The sequence below is a fragment of the Alligator sinensis genome, unplaced genomic scaffold (genome assembly GCF_000455745.1).
Source record: "Alligator sinensis unplaced genomic scaffold, ASM45574v1 scaffold1291_1, whole genome shotgun sequence".
NCBI classification, from domain to species: Eukaryota; Metazoa; Chordata; order Crocodylia; family Alligatoridae; genus Alligator; species Alligator sinensis.
Window position 1 is genome coordinate 1,311,764 of NW_005842219.1, and position 17,349 is coordinate 1,329,112.

The 17,349-nt window shown below is 44.8% G+C and overlaps 1 long non-coding RNA gene across 3 annotated transcripts in view; it reads right to left on the reverse strand.

Moving 5' to 3' along the window:
• Positions 1 to 11,002, reverse strand: part of LOC102380259 — a 62,219-nt gene extending 51,217 nt beyond the window's left edge. For 2 of the 3 annotated variants that reach the window (XR_324251.1, XR_324250.1), the window contains exons 1-2: positions 10,932 to 11,002; positions 10,317 to 10,437 (exon numbers count right to left, since the gene is read on the reverse strand). This is a non-coding gene — a long non-coding RNA (uncharacterized LOC102380259). The remainder of the gene's footprint in view (positions 1 to 10,316; positions 10,438 to 10,931) is intronic. The other variant, XR_324252.1, reaches the window with a different exon arrangement.
• Positions 11,003 to 17,349: the final 6,347 nt, after the last annotated feature.

The following is a 17,349-nucleotide window of genomic DNA, read 5'->3' on the forward strand; positions in this document are numbered from 1 at the left end:
CAGCCTCATACTCTAGTTCTTCTCTTCTGTTCACTCGCTGAATTTCAAGTTTGGGGTGTCCCCAGTCACACCCTTTCAGTGGCCTCCATCTCCCCTTCAGACGCAACTCGGTCCCCCAGGAAAAATATGACAAACACAAAGTACCAGCACCAGTCCCAACTCAAAGAAATGTCCTGCGTGGGGTTCACCACACCCCCTGAGTGCTGGGCTCCAAGTAGAAAGAAAACAGAAAAAGTGCCCAGGTATTTCACTTGCTTCCTATGCACGTCCTCAGCTTTCCTTTACCCGGGGCTTACCCGGGACTCCTCTTGCTGCAATCTGGTCTCCAGGCCTTGCGCCCCTTGGAAAAGATTCTTCCCTCAGCAGCTTCCAGAGCCAGACTGCCCCTTCCTGGCCTGAGGCTTGAGTTTATGCACGGTGCTCTGGATCACCTCATCCTTTACTTCTACCCATTGCATCATCCAGCGCTGCCTGCACCAGAAGCCAGCGGCCACCTCGCTCCAGGATCCTCTGCCTGTGAGACACGCAGCCAGGCTTAAGGTCAGGGAGGAACAGGTTAACTCCAGAGGGGCTGTTAGTTCTGAAAACATGGGTACTAGACACCAGTAGTAATTGGCCTGCCCCAGGAATACCCTTATCTGTCTCTTGGTGAGTGGTGGATAATCCCTCAAGGCATGCACTTTGTCTGCTAGGGATTTAATCTGCCCCCCTCCCACAAGAAACACCAAGTATTGGGTTTCTTTGTAGCCTAGGGCACACTTTGGGTTTGCTGTAAGGCCTGCCACTCACAGCTCCTCCAGCATGTCTCCGAGGGCTTTTAGGTGCTCTCTCCAGTCTGTAAAATAAATTATTGCATCATCAATATGTAACCCTGGTGTGGGACTAGTACCCTGTCCATGAGTCTCTGAGAAGTGGCTGCTGACCCGTGCAATGCAAAAGGCATGCAACGAAATGCAAAGGCCCCAACTCACACTACAGCCTGTAGTAGCTACTTCAGCTCTCTGGTCCTGCTCATCCATCACTGACTGGAGCTCTGTCATCCAATCCCTCGTTGGGCCGACTCAAGGCATGGTGAGAGCATACCTGGCATCCTCTTCATTGCCTACCTTCACCCTAATCCCTGGGCTCCCTGCTCTGGGCTTTCCCCTACTGGGAGAGAGCCCTTACTTCTTGGCCCAATGGGTTGTTGTTTTTTTTAAGAAAAGGGTCAAAAGGAAAAGAAAACAGGAAAGGGGCTCATCTATGAGAGGCGCAGACAAACCCCTCAGGCTACATTCCTTTTAAGCCTCCCTTTTAGTAAGTAGCAAGGGAGCTGAGGGAGGGTAGGGAGTCAAGCAGGGGCTCCCTGTCTTCTCCTGGCCCTATGTCAGTGGGGACCCAGCAGCTTGGGTGCCCCGCAACTTTGGTGCCCCAAACCGCCCCCCACACGTGGGCTCAAATCTGCCCAGTGTCAGGTCCCCGCTTCCTCTCCCCCTCTTTGGCACCATCTCATCCTTTTATATTTTCCCGCAGTGGTGCCTGTGGCTGACGCCATCAGCTGAGAACTGCCGAGCCTGCTTGACAGCAATCTCAAAAAGCGGTGCTGAAGTGCCGCACATTGCACCAGTCTGGGCTTGTTCCCCTTTGGTGGTGAGTCGCCCCAATCCCCCGGTGCTCTCTGCTCTTTCCCCTTGGGGTTAGACCAGGCTCTCAGGGTTTGGGCAGCCATGTGCAGTCCTTGCCACCACAAACTTATTGCTAAGGACCTACTGAATTTGTGGTTTCACAGAAATACAGGATTGCCCACAAAAGCCATGAAATGAACAAAAACAACTTAATAAAAAGAGAAAGCCAACTCCCTAGTGGGAGCCACAGGTCCTTGCTGCACGTAGAGAAAGGTGCTGGCTGGCAGAATGGCACAAAGGGCAGCAGATAGGAGGGCAGCTCCCCTCTCATCCCTCCTCCCACCAGCAGAGCCTCTCCACCAATCAGCACTGAGAGGTAGGCAGCATGAAGGCCAGCCAGCAATCCAGATGGTAGCCACCCCTTGTCCCAGGATCTCTCCACTAATCAGCTCCAAGAAGCAGGGCCTCTCTGCCAATCGGCACCAAGGGGTGGGGCCACTGCAAAATGCTCACAAAATCAGCTCTGCATGCTGTGAAAAACCCTTTCTCTTGCCATGATTTAAGTAGGTCCCTACTTATTCCTCCAGCAGGCACCTAAACAGCACCGAGGCTGGAACAACCTGGCTCAGGTCCAAGGCAGGTCGGTGCTTCTGACCCGGCTACTGCCACTACTTCTCCCTGCCACCCAGCAACGCAGGGGCAATGCGTAGGGGGTACACATGGGTGCACCCCCTGAGTGTGGCAGTGCACCCCCTAGAAAAAGGTGCCGTCAACACCGTCAGCAATGCCTGTGGGGAGTGGCCGCTTGCCACCCCGCTGCTGGCACCACCGGCAGCGTCTGCAATCCCTGCTGGCCACCGACCCTTGGTCGGTGCTCAGCACACACCCCCTGCTGCCGACAGCACTGACGGCACCTGCAGGAGCTCCCCTGCTTACCGCTGCCAGGCTCCCGCCACTGCCACTGCACTCCCGCTGCCACCATGCCCCCGCAGCCGCCAGGGGCACGAGTCGTTCATGCAGCAATGGCATGGACAAAGCTGCTCTCCCCCCCACCCCGTGCTGCCAAAGCCCCCTGCCTCTATAGGCTGTAACCAATGGCTCTGTGGGGTGGTTCTGTCCACTGAGCTGTATGTTGCCAACCCCTGGTTTTAAATTATTTAAAACCAATATTTTAATAATTTGGTAACATCTATAAATAACCTTCCTTTATATTCCTAAATACACATAGTAACAAGAAAGAGATAGCCAAGTTAGAGAGTTCAGACAAGTATTATGGCTTGCTGTTCTGCACATTGGCACTTTAAGTCCCTGCATTTTGTATCTAAGCTGTCTGAAGAGACAGGTAGCCATGCTGTGTACACTTCAATGCAGGCAGCTCCCAAACAGAATGACCCATAGCAAGCTCCCTCATGAAAACCTTGGTTTTTAGTGCTAGACTTAAGAGAAGTCAGTCTAATAGAATATGTGGCTAGCCCTGTGGTTGGGGAAACAAAACGTGGCTGTTTAGGTATATGAATCTGCAATGGATACAATTTCCCCAGGTACAGTCTTGCCCTTTCAATTCAAGCAGTTTCAGGTCACAATTTTAGGTCTACCGGCCCCTGTTCATTGACAAATATAGTGGCCATCACACATACAACTTGAAACTATGGCTGGCCAATCATGCGTATGAAAAATTCTTCAGTTATCACACCAGATATCCCCAATTATCACACCAAATAACGCAGGAACACCACTGCAAGATGCAGCCGTTTGGCACATTACTGTATAGCACTATAGCAGACATTTTTTTGAACAGGTGCTCAGACTTTGCTACCTTATGCTTGCCAGGTTTGTAAGAGCTACTCACATACAAAATTGGCATGGATCTTGTCATAAAGCTAAACCTTAGCATTAGGCAAGTTTTCTGTACAGCACCTGTTCAAGACTACTGTACAAAAGCACACTTCAGGCTATCAAATTCATTTAGGGTGAAATAAAAACCCATGCAAAAAGCCCACACAAGCTTTTCTGCTTCACCTAACCTCTTTCATTAAGGCATTAAGTATTAGGTGCTAGGAAGGGTTCTTTGCAGAAAGGTCAAGTTTAACTTAAATTAAAACCAAGCCACCTATAAATTGCTTTAGTTATTTAAATACGGGAATAAAACATTTTGTCCTAATTTAGCTCACTAAGCAGCATGGCTATTTGTAACCTCAATACGAATTGTGTAATAAGAGTAATTTCATATAATGTCAAACTCCTATAGGATTTATTCAGATGTCACAGATGTTGTGGTTAACTTCTGCAATTAATGATGATCTGATTAAATGCACTCCAAGTGGTAGCAGAGACAAAGTATGAATTAATTACTGTCAAAAGGGTGAAAGGTCAGGATATGGTCCATATTTATATTTGTCATGTTTCTGTGTTCATTACCTGTGATTTATTTGACATGCTTTACTAATTAAGAATCAAATCACTTTCCCAGAAAAAAAAAAAAAAAATCGAAATCTTGCTATAATGGTCAAAGTGCCTTGTGAAAAAAATATATTACTTCAAACTTGGTATTTATTGTTACCATCAATTTGTACATTTGCAAATCTGCAGACCTAAATTGCTATTTAATTGCATGTAGTAATTATTGCACTGTATTGCCCAATCCTGGTGCAGGCAGAGATGCATAGGAAAAACAACAGAAAAGCCTCTCTCTTCCTTCCTCGTTAAATACTATCAGCAACTACCAAAGACAGTGGGATCCTATTCCTCTCCAGTAATAGACACTTGTATTTTGAGGATGAAACTCAAAGTTTTAAACTCCACAAATTGAACAGAGGGTCTGGCTGCATTCAGTCATATTTGTTACATAGTCCTGAACTGAAATGCAATTAAAGTTGCACAGTTTTATCATGTCTTAGATGCATGAGATCTAGGTTTACAAGAGAAAAGGTTTCACACTGTACCTGACCAACAAAACTGCCTCTATGTACAACTGGTCAAAGAAGCAGAAAGATCTCTCAACATTTCTTTAAAACTATTTTTAATCGAAGTATAGAGTTTCAGTTTAGTGACAATCACACTATAAAATGAGAAAGCTAGTAAACATTGTTTTTACAGAAGTTTCCAAAAAAATTAATGCAGTCAATACTCAAGTACTTTCAAGGTTTCTTTTTTCATTAGTCTGCTGTGTACCAAATCCAGCCATCCTAGGAACTGGCACAGGGAGCCAGCAAGTGAAGTTCCCACTTCCAGTGGCAGTCCCCGCTCGCCACCTGCTCCTCCTCCCCACTGCCAACACCGCCGGTGGCATCTGTGAGTGGTCTGCGATCGCCGGTGGTCGCCAACCCACGGTCAGTGCTCACCTCCCCACCCCCACCAGGACTGGCCGTGTCTGTGGGAGCTCCCTGCTTACCGCTGCCATGCCCCCCCAGCTGCCAGGGGCACGCGTCATTCATGCCCACTTTTATAGAAGGGATGCTGGGCAGCGGCAGACTGACGGGGGCGCCAGCCAGGCCCTTCGGAGTTCTTATTGTGTGACGTGACTAAGTATTGATACGAGAAGGACCGGGGTGGGGGGAAGGAAGCGTTGGCCCCCAGGTGCCAGAGACCTATGGTACGTCACTGGTCACTGATACTGGGGATTAGGGTCACAAACCAACAGGCAAAAAAGAGAGGGGGACAGACATGGGTAAATAAATATTACAGTTAAAGCACATACACTTAGGATCTGGGTAGCAGGAAGTAAACTGACACCGTGGTGAAACCACCCAAGAATAGGTAACTGGTAGAAAACACTAAACACTATGATATGTATACACTGGAGAATCTTAAACACTCCCACCGCTCCGGAGGGCTCAAACGAGTGTCTGATCCCATAAAACACTTAATTGCTATCTGCCCAGGCTCCGCGTCCGAGCCCTACTGCTGCAGCTTGCAGTCCTAGTTTCACCACTCCTTCTGACTCTCTCTAGCCATGCATTTCTCTGCTGCAGCAACCCATGCTTCAGCGCTGCTCCTTCCACTTCCTCCTGCCCTCTGCTGCCTTCTTGGAGCTGTAGTGCATGTCACAGTTCCTTTCCCTAGTCTTCTAGGGAGGCTTCTGGGCATTGGAGTTCATGTTACAACATTACAGTACACAACACTCACCACAGTACATTGCAGCTGATGACAGATACTTGAAAAACCAGAAAATTCCTTAAAAAGCATTAAGGACATATATTTGCTATTACTGTACTGAACCTATAAAAATCAAAACCTTATAAATGATTGCTTATATATATTTTTGCAATAGGCAAGCTGTATACTCATGTCAAACACAGCAATTCTATCCATTTCGGTCTACTTTGTACATCCTTTTTTACTGAAAAAGAGTAAATATTCTGGCTTTCCAAGTCAACCTATAAAGTCATGTTGTTTAAATAACAGTTTTCAAGTTGTTTTGTGTTTACCCATGGAAAAGACACCCTTTTCCCAATAATCTGCTAATTGAGAGGTAAATATTAACATACCTGGTAACAACTGCTGTGTTAGGAGTCATATATTTATTGTCAATTGGTGCACAAATCCAAATAAATAGAAGCACAGTAGGAAAAGCATTGGTAAAAATGTTATTACTGAAACAGCTTCAGCACAAAAGCTTCCAGGCAATGAGCTGGGGAACCATAATATAGACATTGTGCACAATCCTCTTCCCTCCAACCCAAGACTGAAATACATATTCCCATCATTCTCAGGAGCTGGGGATGTTTGACAGTTCTGTCATTGTTCATCTTCTCCCGCACCCCATGACCTGCTGATAGTTCAGGCCTATAAGAAATATTGACTCATTCCAGCAATTCGCTAGTTTTATTATTAATCATGGGTGCTGCAAAGGGCTCAGGGGAGCAGGAGGGCAGTCAGACTGGGGGCACCATGTGCATGTGCGCATGCACGCACACACATGAATGCCAGGCAGCCTGGAGACCAGCTCCTACAGATAAGGCCGGGGTGGGCAGGATTGAACCGCCATGAGGGAGTTGGTCAGGACTGGAGCTGCTGCCCAGACAAGGTAGTATATGGGGCTTGGGATCTGAGGCCATGTGTGGCCACAGAGCCTGGGCAGGGAGTGGGATGGGGCCATGGGCAGCTTGTCCTGGAGCAGGGAGGCTGACTCCCCACTGTTAAGTGCACTCCTGGAGAGGCATGTGTGCCATGTTCCCCCCCAATTTCTGCACAGGGCAGTGGCAGGCTGCCCGCTGTAAGCTCAGGGCTCCCCACCCAGCTGCCCTGCCCCTGGGACACCCCTGTCCCAGCGGGCATGACCCGGTGTGGCAGGACAGAGTGAGGTGGGAAAGCTCATGTTGCCACTGCAAGCCCCGTGCCGCCCTGGCAAGGCACCCCCTGCCTGCCCCACAGCAGTGGGGGCACAGAGCTCAAGGTGGAGGCATTGAGCTTCCCTTCCTGACCCCACTGTCCTGCCACACCGCGTCTCACCCACTGGGCTGCGGAGGCCCTGTGGGGAAGGCAGCAGGACAGGGAGCACCAAGCCCACAGCAAGCAGCCCGCCTCCATCACCCCGCACGGGCTCTGCACTGGTTGTGCTGCCCGAGGGGGAGGGAGAGCCGGGCTCCATGATCTGCTCCACAGCAATAGCCACCACCTCCCACAGGCAGCAGCCAGGGCTCAGGTGCTGCTGTGGGGGGCAAGGAGCTACGGACCCAAGTCCTTGGCCCTGTAGCCCTGGCAGCTGGGGCCTCCTCCAGCAGGGCTGGGGAAGTGGGGAGCTGTGGGTGGGGAGTGAGGAGCAATGACATGGGCAGGGCTCCAGCATATCAGGGCTGTTCAGTGGCACAGAGGGGGCGGGGGCAGGCCCACAGCTGGACCCGTATCCTGGGGTGCAAAGAGGGCAGGGGGAGCTCTGATTTTCCATGATAAAACAACCCAAAATGCAACACCAAAATGTACAGGTATTTAGAATGTATTTAATTATAGTGATTGAGGCACTGGCAGACTTCAAAATTGGTTTAAAATTGTAAGTACGTCAATGAAACATTGTGTTCAATTGATACCTATATAGTGGCATTTCATTTAAATCATGGAAAAAATGCAGAATTTAGATTTTTTTAGGTTTTTTAAAATCAGAGAATTTGCAAATTTTAAACAGACAGAACCAGGATCCCCAGATCAGTACCCGTAAGTGTCCTTCCAGTGTGCCATTATTTTAAGGTCTACTACTGTTAGTATGATTGTATGCCACTTCTCTTTCATGGAAAAAGATGGCACAATGCAAATGGAAGTTAAGCACTGCCTCCAAATCCTACCAACTTTTAGTCCAAGACATGAGCCTTCTATAACCCTGGAAATCTTTCTTGCACCACAAACTAAACAGAAGGTATCAACACCCTCCAAGAGTTGGGCTTCATGTTGCTTTCCTTCAAGTGCCCACTCCATTCCCAGTTAACTGCTACAGACAATCACATGGAAGAGATTTTAGACACATTTATAGGCCTTCAGAAATACATGGCTCAGGCAAAAGCAGAGTCCATGATGCAAAGCTAGGTGAAACTAGTGGAAGTTTTCTATTAAAAGGGGTCTCAAAAGCTTCTACAAGCTCTTGCACTTTCCCCATCTCCCCAGTTTGCACAGCAAATGAATGCAGCTGCTTCTCACACAGTATGTCTTCTCAAATATGCTGCCACCTTCCTAGAGGCTTCTGCTATTTTTTAAATATAAGTCTGCTTTTGGACCAGTGCTCTCCTGGTAGCATCTCAAGAATCAAGAAATTAAGGTATTAAAAGCTGATGAAGGCCCCTCTTGTCTCTCCATCCATCATCTCAGTAGCACTTCTCTCTACATGATGAGCGGTTTCCAGCCAGCCTTGCTCATACAAGCATTCTGGATTCAAATATATAAAAGCTTTAGCGAGCCCGGCCGGGAGTCAGAAGTTGGATCCCAAGCTATCTCAGATGGTGCCTAAAATCCCTCTCTAGGGTCCTACACTCCCACCTCTGCATCAAGCATACGAAGCAAGCACTGATTGATTCTCTGTAAACCAGCAGAGCACATCCAGCTTATTTCTCTGAAACCGTACCTATCTACTCCTCTGTTAGGGAGGAAATGCTGATAAAAGGAAACACCACCACCCAATTGGACCTACCCATACCTCTGCAAACAGGAATTCACAATTATCATCAAGAGACACTAAGTGCCTTTAAATTCAAATCAGTCTCCTAACTTCTGAGCAGTTCAGGAGTTATTAGACCTAAGGTTTTGCTTTGCTCTTTTCTCTAGTTCCCTCTACATTTCCACAGAGACCAAAAAAAAAAAAAAAAATCACTTTCAGGCCAGGGGACTGTGATTTTAAATTAAAGAAAAAGAGAGCACAGCATTGACTTTAATTTTAAATTAAAGAAAAAGAGAGCACAGCATATATGAGGTTTATGGTTTAAGCTGCAGCAGTTGGGAAAACAAAACGGCTACTGGACCCAAAAATTCATGTTTCACGGCTCTTTTCAGATTATACCAATACAAACACATGCGTAAGTCAAGCCCCAACCTTCCAAAAGGATCTCAATGCTAGTAATGAGTACTGCTTCTATGAGTAAAGTTGGACACACAAGTATTTACAAGCTCAGGTCCTAATCATGCTGTTTTGGTGAAGCATCTATTTTAGATTTCTTAGCACTGCAGATATATAATTTCTCAATTGAAAAACAAACTATCCAAGCACATAATGTTAAACTTGCTGCCTTTTCTGTAGTCCCAAGGTAAAAAGAAAGAGGCAAAACAGTTCCATGCTTACATTTGAGTCATTTTGATCATTTGAGCTTCTTAATAAATCAATTTTATGCTATTCCTGGGAGGGTTCTACACTGCAGATTTCCTTTCATCCATCCACCAAATGCTTATCTAGTTGTTCTCCTCTACCCTCTCGCTGAACCGAATTTCCTTCAGGATGGTTTCAAGACTCTCAAACTGTGACAATTCAACACAAGGGGATTTTTAACATCTCTTTGAAATATTCAGCTGTAATCCTTCAGACACCAGAGCAATATAAGTCCTGGCTTTAAATATATCCCCAATGAGTGAAACTTGGATGGCCTAATACTCTTATTCACATGTGAGAGAGCCCAAAAACCAGGCAATGAACACTAGTCCTTTGGCCTAACAGCCATTCAGCATTTTGTCCAGTCATCAAAAAATCCCTCCCTACACTCATTATATCTACAACACTTGCCAACTGTTGAGAATTTAAGTGGGTTTTTATTAAAAATAAAAATGTAATACTGTCAGTATCATGCTATGCTGGGTTGATTCCCAAAGGTGCAGATTTTGGAAGAATACGGAGAAGCACTTGGGCACTTCCCCTCCCCTGCCTTTGAATTACAGTGCAGGGATTGAAAACTCACCAATTTCAACTGCTGAGCACCATCTCCCACCAACAAGAGTCAGCTTGCAGGACCCAGCCTGGGGAAAAGTTTCTTCAACACCGTACATCGACTAATTTCCTAGGCAGGATATGTATTCTTTTACATACCCCAGTGGTTCCCATTATTTCTATGCCATTCTATGTACACCTAAGAGATTTTGCTATTACATTAATACAAAAAAAATAAACTAAAAATATAGCAACACCACTCAAACTCCTAAAAATACACGAGTGGTGAAATAAAAGACAATCTGTGCTTTAAACCCAATATATTGTACCCTGCAAAGTACAGAGCTGCTACTCTATGCTGTGTAGCAAGGAGGTACCTGCATTTAGGATTCATTTTCCAACATCTTTGGATGTTTCTGTGCACTTCAATAGGCCATATTCTTATCTGTGTGCCGAAGTCTTCTTCATTCAGATTAGTGAAGCCCATTAGAAAGAAAGCTTCCCAACACATAAAAACAGAGCAAAGAAGCATTTGTACACAGCATAAAGAGCCCCACAAAAAAAAAAAAAGGCTAGCAAGCTAGCAGGGAGATTGTCCACAATAATATTTAGCTCTAATAAACATTATTTTTTATGCAAAGAAAATATTTGCCTCCGTTTTACAGCTGCAGAAGCTGGGACACAACAGGGCGAAGTGAATTACCCAAATTTACACCACTTGTATAGTGGGGGAAAAGAGGGCCGCAAAACTGGGAAGAAACTAAGGTCCCTTTAACTCCCAATCTGGGGTACTGCCCTTTGAAACATACCCCTGGGATTAGGAGGTACTACTGAAAAAGGACAAAAACTACAACCCCCAGAGAAGGGAAATCCCTAAAAAATTCCTTATAAGCCTCATCCTAAAAGGGGATCTGGAAACAGAACAGTAACATAAGCTTCAAACACCAATGATATCACATATTAAATATATTCCCTGCCTTTTAGACTCTTACCTGTTCCTGAAGCTGTATCTGAAGATCAGGGAAGCAGTACCTGGCTGCTGCCAACAGTCCCTGGCTGGCTGTGGCCCAGGTGGCTCAACTTGACTGATTGCAGCTACTGCAGTCAGTAGGATGGTGTTCACCTGTGTGGGCTGCAGCCAGCATGGCTACTCAGGCTCACAGAGGGCAGGTAAGGATTTTCTTTTACTATAGTCTTTTTTTAAACCAAATTATTCTCAGCAGCTTTTGGGAATGTTTGCTCTAGTCTGTGATGCTCAGGTAGCTTCTCCTTAAGTAATATTTACAGCAAAGAAGTAACCAACCCAGTCTACCCTTTAGAAGGAAATTCCTACCAGAGAAGATGGTAGAGGGCAAAAGTGATGATGATGATGACAGATTTCCAGCCCCAACTGTGCAATAGGGAAGGATCTCATTGTATAACAGGAATATTTAGGGATAAGAAAAAATGGAGGGGGAAAACAGGGTTTGATAAAATGACTCTGACTTAAAAATGATTGTCAATGTTTGTTTTAATTGCCTTTTTTAAGTATCAGTTGAAAATGCAGTGCATTTCCCAACTTTAGCATGCCCCTCAGCGTTAGAAACTTAAGCAGAGCAACTCAGGAAGCAAAAAAACAATCAGCAACAGTGTGAAAAGGAGTGCTTTACTTCAGTAGTCAATGGCAAGTTCTTTGTGAAAGCAGAAAAAAGGGAGGTTTGCTTTGAAATGTGTTAGTAATGAGAGATGACTCTAATGGCACAGGTAAGAAATTGTTTTGAATGTAAGGGGTGTTTTTCATACTGGTAATCAAGCAATTGCTAAGCAGGTATGGTTAAATCTAGCTCCTGGCTGTAGGGGACAGGGATAAGGTGGGCAATTGGCAGAAGGTATAAATGGATTCCTAAAGGAGAGTTCCTGTTAGGCAGATTCCTATTTCCTTCAACAGGATGCTGCATGGGTCCAGAGTACAGGGGATTTCAGGTTATGAAATAGGCTGAGCTTGCTACAGTTTTTCTTCCCTATATTAGGGAGATCATAGGCAAGGCTCATTCATGATGGTAGCAAGCCAAATTCACCCTACTCAAGAAGCAAGAATTTCTTAGGGTGATGACTTTTATTGAACCATCTATGTAGTTGGGATAAAGTTAGACAAGCTTTCAAATGCAAGAGACCTGATAAAGAATGTCTTCCATACCAAAGTTTGTCTAGCCTTAGAGCTGGTCCAATAAATCACCCTAAGAAATTCTGGCCTGGTTAGTCCAAGTCCGAGTCCCCAGTAAAGTCCGGTTTCAATATGATGTATTCTTGTTAATATTTAAGCTGGAGTTGATGAGTGGAACTAGAGCATCAAATACAAATAGATGTTGTGTAGAATTTTGTAGATATCTGATGGACCGTAGTCTATTTCATTCTCTTCTAATTTTTGAATGTTGCACATATTCCCCATAAAGATAATGTATCCAGTGCAGCAATAATTAGGGTGCCATTTGCAATCATGCATGTACTGTTTATATCAGCCCTTGCAACACTGGCTAGGCACAGACACTCAAAAACCCTGAGGCAGAATGGAGCTAAATTATGCAGTTTTCTGTAACCAGCATAGTTGAGATGAGTAGCGAACAGAACACATGCTCACCCTTTAGGAGTGGAGGGGAAACCTTATGCCAGGTTCTGCCATTTTTAAACCAGTCTGTGCATGCCACACTTCTGTTCTCTTACAGGTATAAACCGGTTTCTGATTGCTAATTATAGCAGTAAAAGTGTAATGTCTGCACCTAGCCATAGTGAACATCTCCTTGCCGAGTGCGTCCCATGCTGAGATTTGAATCTAGAACTCGCCTTATTCTGCTCTTCTGCAGATTGTTTGCTGCCTCTTTAGAAGCTATTTAATGCCTTTTCAGAAGAGGCATATGACTTTTCATTCTGCTCAGTGTAGTTTTGATGTAGTTGATATAGCAAGTGACTATTTGAGCGGAATATGTTTTCTTTGCTAATTGCCTAAGGTTCTTTGGTAGTTAGATTTGATGATAGAGTGATCTTTATAACACAGAGGTCACTTGAGAGTAATCCAAAAAGGATTTTAAATGAAGAAACCACTTGGACAAATTTTCCCAAGCCACGCACTAGCCACATAAACTTGGTGCCTCCTAGAGTATAGGAGGATCATTCAAACTACAAGGGTGGTCAAGCATTGCAGCAGGCAACCTGGAGAAGCTGTGGCATCTCCATCCTCAGAAATTTTCAAGAGCAGCTTGGACAGACACTTGGCTGGGAGGGTTTAGTCAGGGATGATCTTGCCTTGAGCAAGGGGCTAGACTAAATGACTTTGCAAGCTCCCTGCTAGCCCTACTTTCCTATGATCTTTTCTTCAGGAATAGCACAATGTCATTGGGTGATGCACCTAAGCTGCCTGCTGACTTTTCGCCCACTGTTGTGTTTTCAACCTGGACCAACTTGGGATTCTCAGGTGGTGATTTTGCAGCAGAGGTGCTACCTAAGCAGTGCTTTCCCCCTGCATCTATCCAGAAGGACAGATGAGTTCTCCCAGCATTCACTAGGAAATAGTCATAGAGCAGCTCGTAAGGATAATCCTCCAGGAGTCCTTGCGTTCTCACAGATGAGCGCAGCACCAGAGAGGATCTAGTGGGTCTATCTATACCTTTCACCTGCTGGGCTAGGCGACATCATGTTGAAACATGCTCCACTTGCACTTCCTTCTAAATCAGAAGCAGCAGAGTTGTATTTGCATAGCCCTGGGCCTGGTGCTATCAGACAGCAACCATTTATTCTGTTACAAAATGAGAAACTCCAAAAACAGCCTACTTACCTTAGCAGACACCATGAACAGCTTCTGCTTATTTTATATAGTAGCACTTCTATTAGAAACATTTATGCTCTAAAGAAGGAGGTGGCATGGAAATTACCTGCTGGGGCTGATTTTATTGAGTAGTGTCCTCCTAAAAACCCTCAGCTGTCTGCTGATTTTTTTTTTTTCCATGCTGATCATGACTCCTGCACCATTTCTGTTAAGAACGCTGAACTAGGAATGACTTTCCGCTCACTCAGGGATTTCGGCAAGTCTGAGTAATGATTGCTTTCTGCTCTGAAAACAGCTGCAGCAAGGAAAACGTCAAACTGCTAAAAATTCCACTGACTAATAATCCCTCTGCATTTCTTATCTGTCTGGTAAACTGCAGTAGTCATTTGTACATTATGAAACGCTGTACCATTTGATAGCTCAGTTAAGATGTGGAACAGTGTAAGTTTCTAGTGTCGGCTTGTAAAAACGATTGTGTTTAACTTGTAGAGTGTAAAAAGCAGAACGGAGGATTCTTATGGACCGCTAGAATTATGACCGTGCACAAAGAAAAGTAGCCTATATTATTGCTGCTTCTGTCACTGGCTATGGGTAAATCTGTTTCAAACTAATAAACTAGCACTTAAGGACTTCAGTGGAAACACCTCTTCAAATAGGAATGCAAACTTTTCCGAAAGGTGCATTTCCTAGTTCAAAAAATGCCATGCTGTATTATTTGACTTTGGTACAGTGTGTGTGCATGGAGCACTGCGTAGTGAGTAAAAACCTGGTTCCAGCCCACACAACTGAGACACTAAACTGATCATAAAATGGTTGATTGCGGAGGGTTACGGTTTGCCCATCTGTGCTGTTCAGCTCCTTCATAGGACTGTAGGGAGAAGTGTTGTGCTTTGTTAATAGATCTTGGGATCGCAACTCCACTCTCGGGGTTACTGTGATGTTAACTTCTCATGCTCGGTAAGGGAGTAATATATAGCATACATTATAACATGCATAATGTGATCATTTTGAACATCAAGAAAGGTTAAATTTGCAAGGAAACCGCAACTTTATACAACTCCAGTAAGCTAAAAGTTGCCTACTGGCCCTCTTCCAAATAGGCAGAAAATATTCCTTTAGTTTGTCTCTTCCAATAAGTAACATTAACTAGAAATGCAGTCATTCTTGGGACAAAGCAGCTTGCTAATATGGTTGCACTGTAAGTTATTATAGTAATCTTGTATGAGCTGGGACACTACATATATCTGGACTACTAAGCATGCAGTCATCTTGGCATAAATAAGGGCAACTAAATTGCTGGCCCATCCCGCTCTTATTTAGAAACAAGAGGTTAATGACTGAACCCATTCAACAAATAGTGTGATTTGGCCCTGGCCAAATATAGATGTCTCTGCTTTTTACATTAACAGTTTTCCATAACAGGGGGCTAAGGGTGTGTTTAAAAGCAGCTGTTTCTTAAATCCATTTCCAGACAACATTAGTTCAGTTGATTAATTTAGTGTGCACTCTTTCTTCCCCACTAGCAGCTTATTCTAATCCTGATGACTGTCACAGTCCAGATGTATTCTGTTAAACTCCTCTAGGACTATGTAGCATACTCATTCCCCTACAGCAGAAGTGATAATTACAATAGCTTTGAACCAAAGTTTGCCTGCCTTAGGTAGAGTAATGTGTTTTCCCTCTGAGTGACATAAATTCGCTATTTGAACTCAGCTTTTTGCCAAGTGCTGGAGAGGGATTTGGCTTAAATCAATACAGTAAGGAAAGGAAAGTACTGCAAAGAATGAACACAACCACCAGTATCTCTACCTTTATTCTATGCTCATCGTGTTCTGGTATCCATCCATTTTAGGCAGTAAAATTTCTATCTCCCATTCCCCTTGTCTGTTAAGTGGGATCACAAAATGAGCCAAGGTCTGCAAGCCTCCATACCCGTCAGTGGCCAGTCCATCAGGAGGCAACGCTTAATTGCAGCCTGTTCAGAACTAAACTAGCAGCTCAGGTCATGGCATTCATTTTTGGTCAGCCCTAATTTCATGCCGGATACACTGTTATCATCACTTTCAGTCCCTCAAGTGAGAGCTGTCTTGTCATTTCTTCATAACATGCACATCTTTTCTGTTAGAGGGTCAGGTTGTGAATTCCTCAGTGAGCAGTTACTCATACAACTAACTGCACTGATCACAGCAGGGCGACTCAGGGCTACAACATGGGAGTTAAGGGGACAGCCTCTGAATCAAAACTTCCTATACCTTAAACACTGGAGGCTACAAATGGGAGGGGGACAGGGCAAACACCCTGTCCAGAGCCTGATCACTCATCCTTTCAGCATCTGCTCTCTGCCACCGTGTGACCCAGGATACTGGATAAGATGGACCTATGGTCTGACCCAGTAAATGGCAATTCTTACATGCTCATCAAAGGACTGCTCACCAATGACAGTATGGGATTCACAATCTAAAGAGTTTACAAATGATATTGCTTACTCCAGAGCCTTCAGTTGTCTTGATCAATGGATCCTGTCATTGAGGACTGAATTATTCCATCATGTCTGATCCGACTGATCTGCCTGACTCTTTTGAATTATGTGGGAGTCCTGCAGTGTGGTATCATGAATATTTTCCCCTGAAATGAAGAGAGTGCATTAGTGCAACTGCACGTGCGATATTGGCTAACGTCGTAACTTCTGCTAGCAATGAAGCCAGTAAATCTAAAGGGATTACATTTGTTGACACAGCGCACATCTGGCTGAAACAGGCGCTCCAGAGATTTTACAGTCCTAAATCATACCCCGTCCTACACGCTGTTCTGACTCATCCAGATGTGCTGCATGTTGACAAATGCAATTCTTTTATCAATGGAAAATCCGTGCAAAATTTGGCCTTGAATTTGTGGTTGCGAGATTTAATCTAGTTTCAGAGGTAGCTTTAGATTCAGCAGATTGGTTGTAAGCACTTGCTGTATGTGAAACCTAACTTTTTGTGGCTTCTTGACCCAAATGTTCAGTTGCTACAATCTGGTCCTCTTCAACTCCCACTGCTCGTTTAGTGGCCAGTGCTTCTATACAGGTTAGATTGTAACAAATCCTTGACCACCCAACAACTCAATGGTTTGTTACTATCCCAAGCACTAGGGTCGCTTAGCGTGTCCAGCAAGACTTGAACTAGGACTTGGAGCCTTCTCCCAGCAGCTCTTCAACTTTGGCAAAAACGATTCTATTAGCTGTAATCATCCTGAGGTCTGACATATGCTTGAGCAGCTACCGATCTCATTCAACAGTATGCATATGCACTAAACCAATGGTTTTCAACCTTTTTCATTTGCAAACCCCCCCAAAAATTTCAAATGGAGATGCAAACCCCTTTGATTTGTAAGTATGGGTATTCACATAGTTTTGCTTGATCATAGTCATCTTTCAGGGAGCCGTTAGATGTAGTCTACAGACCCCCAGGGGTCCACGGACCACAGGTTGAAAACTACTGCAATAGACAGTTTTCTATAATAGCTACAATACACTTTCGGTTGTCCAAATCCTCCATCATACAGACAGTGCACCGGTTGCTGCCACTTTGATTTTCTGCCTTTACACATGTCTTAGTAACTAGCAGGAA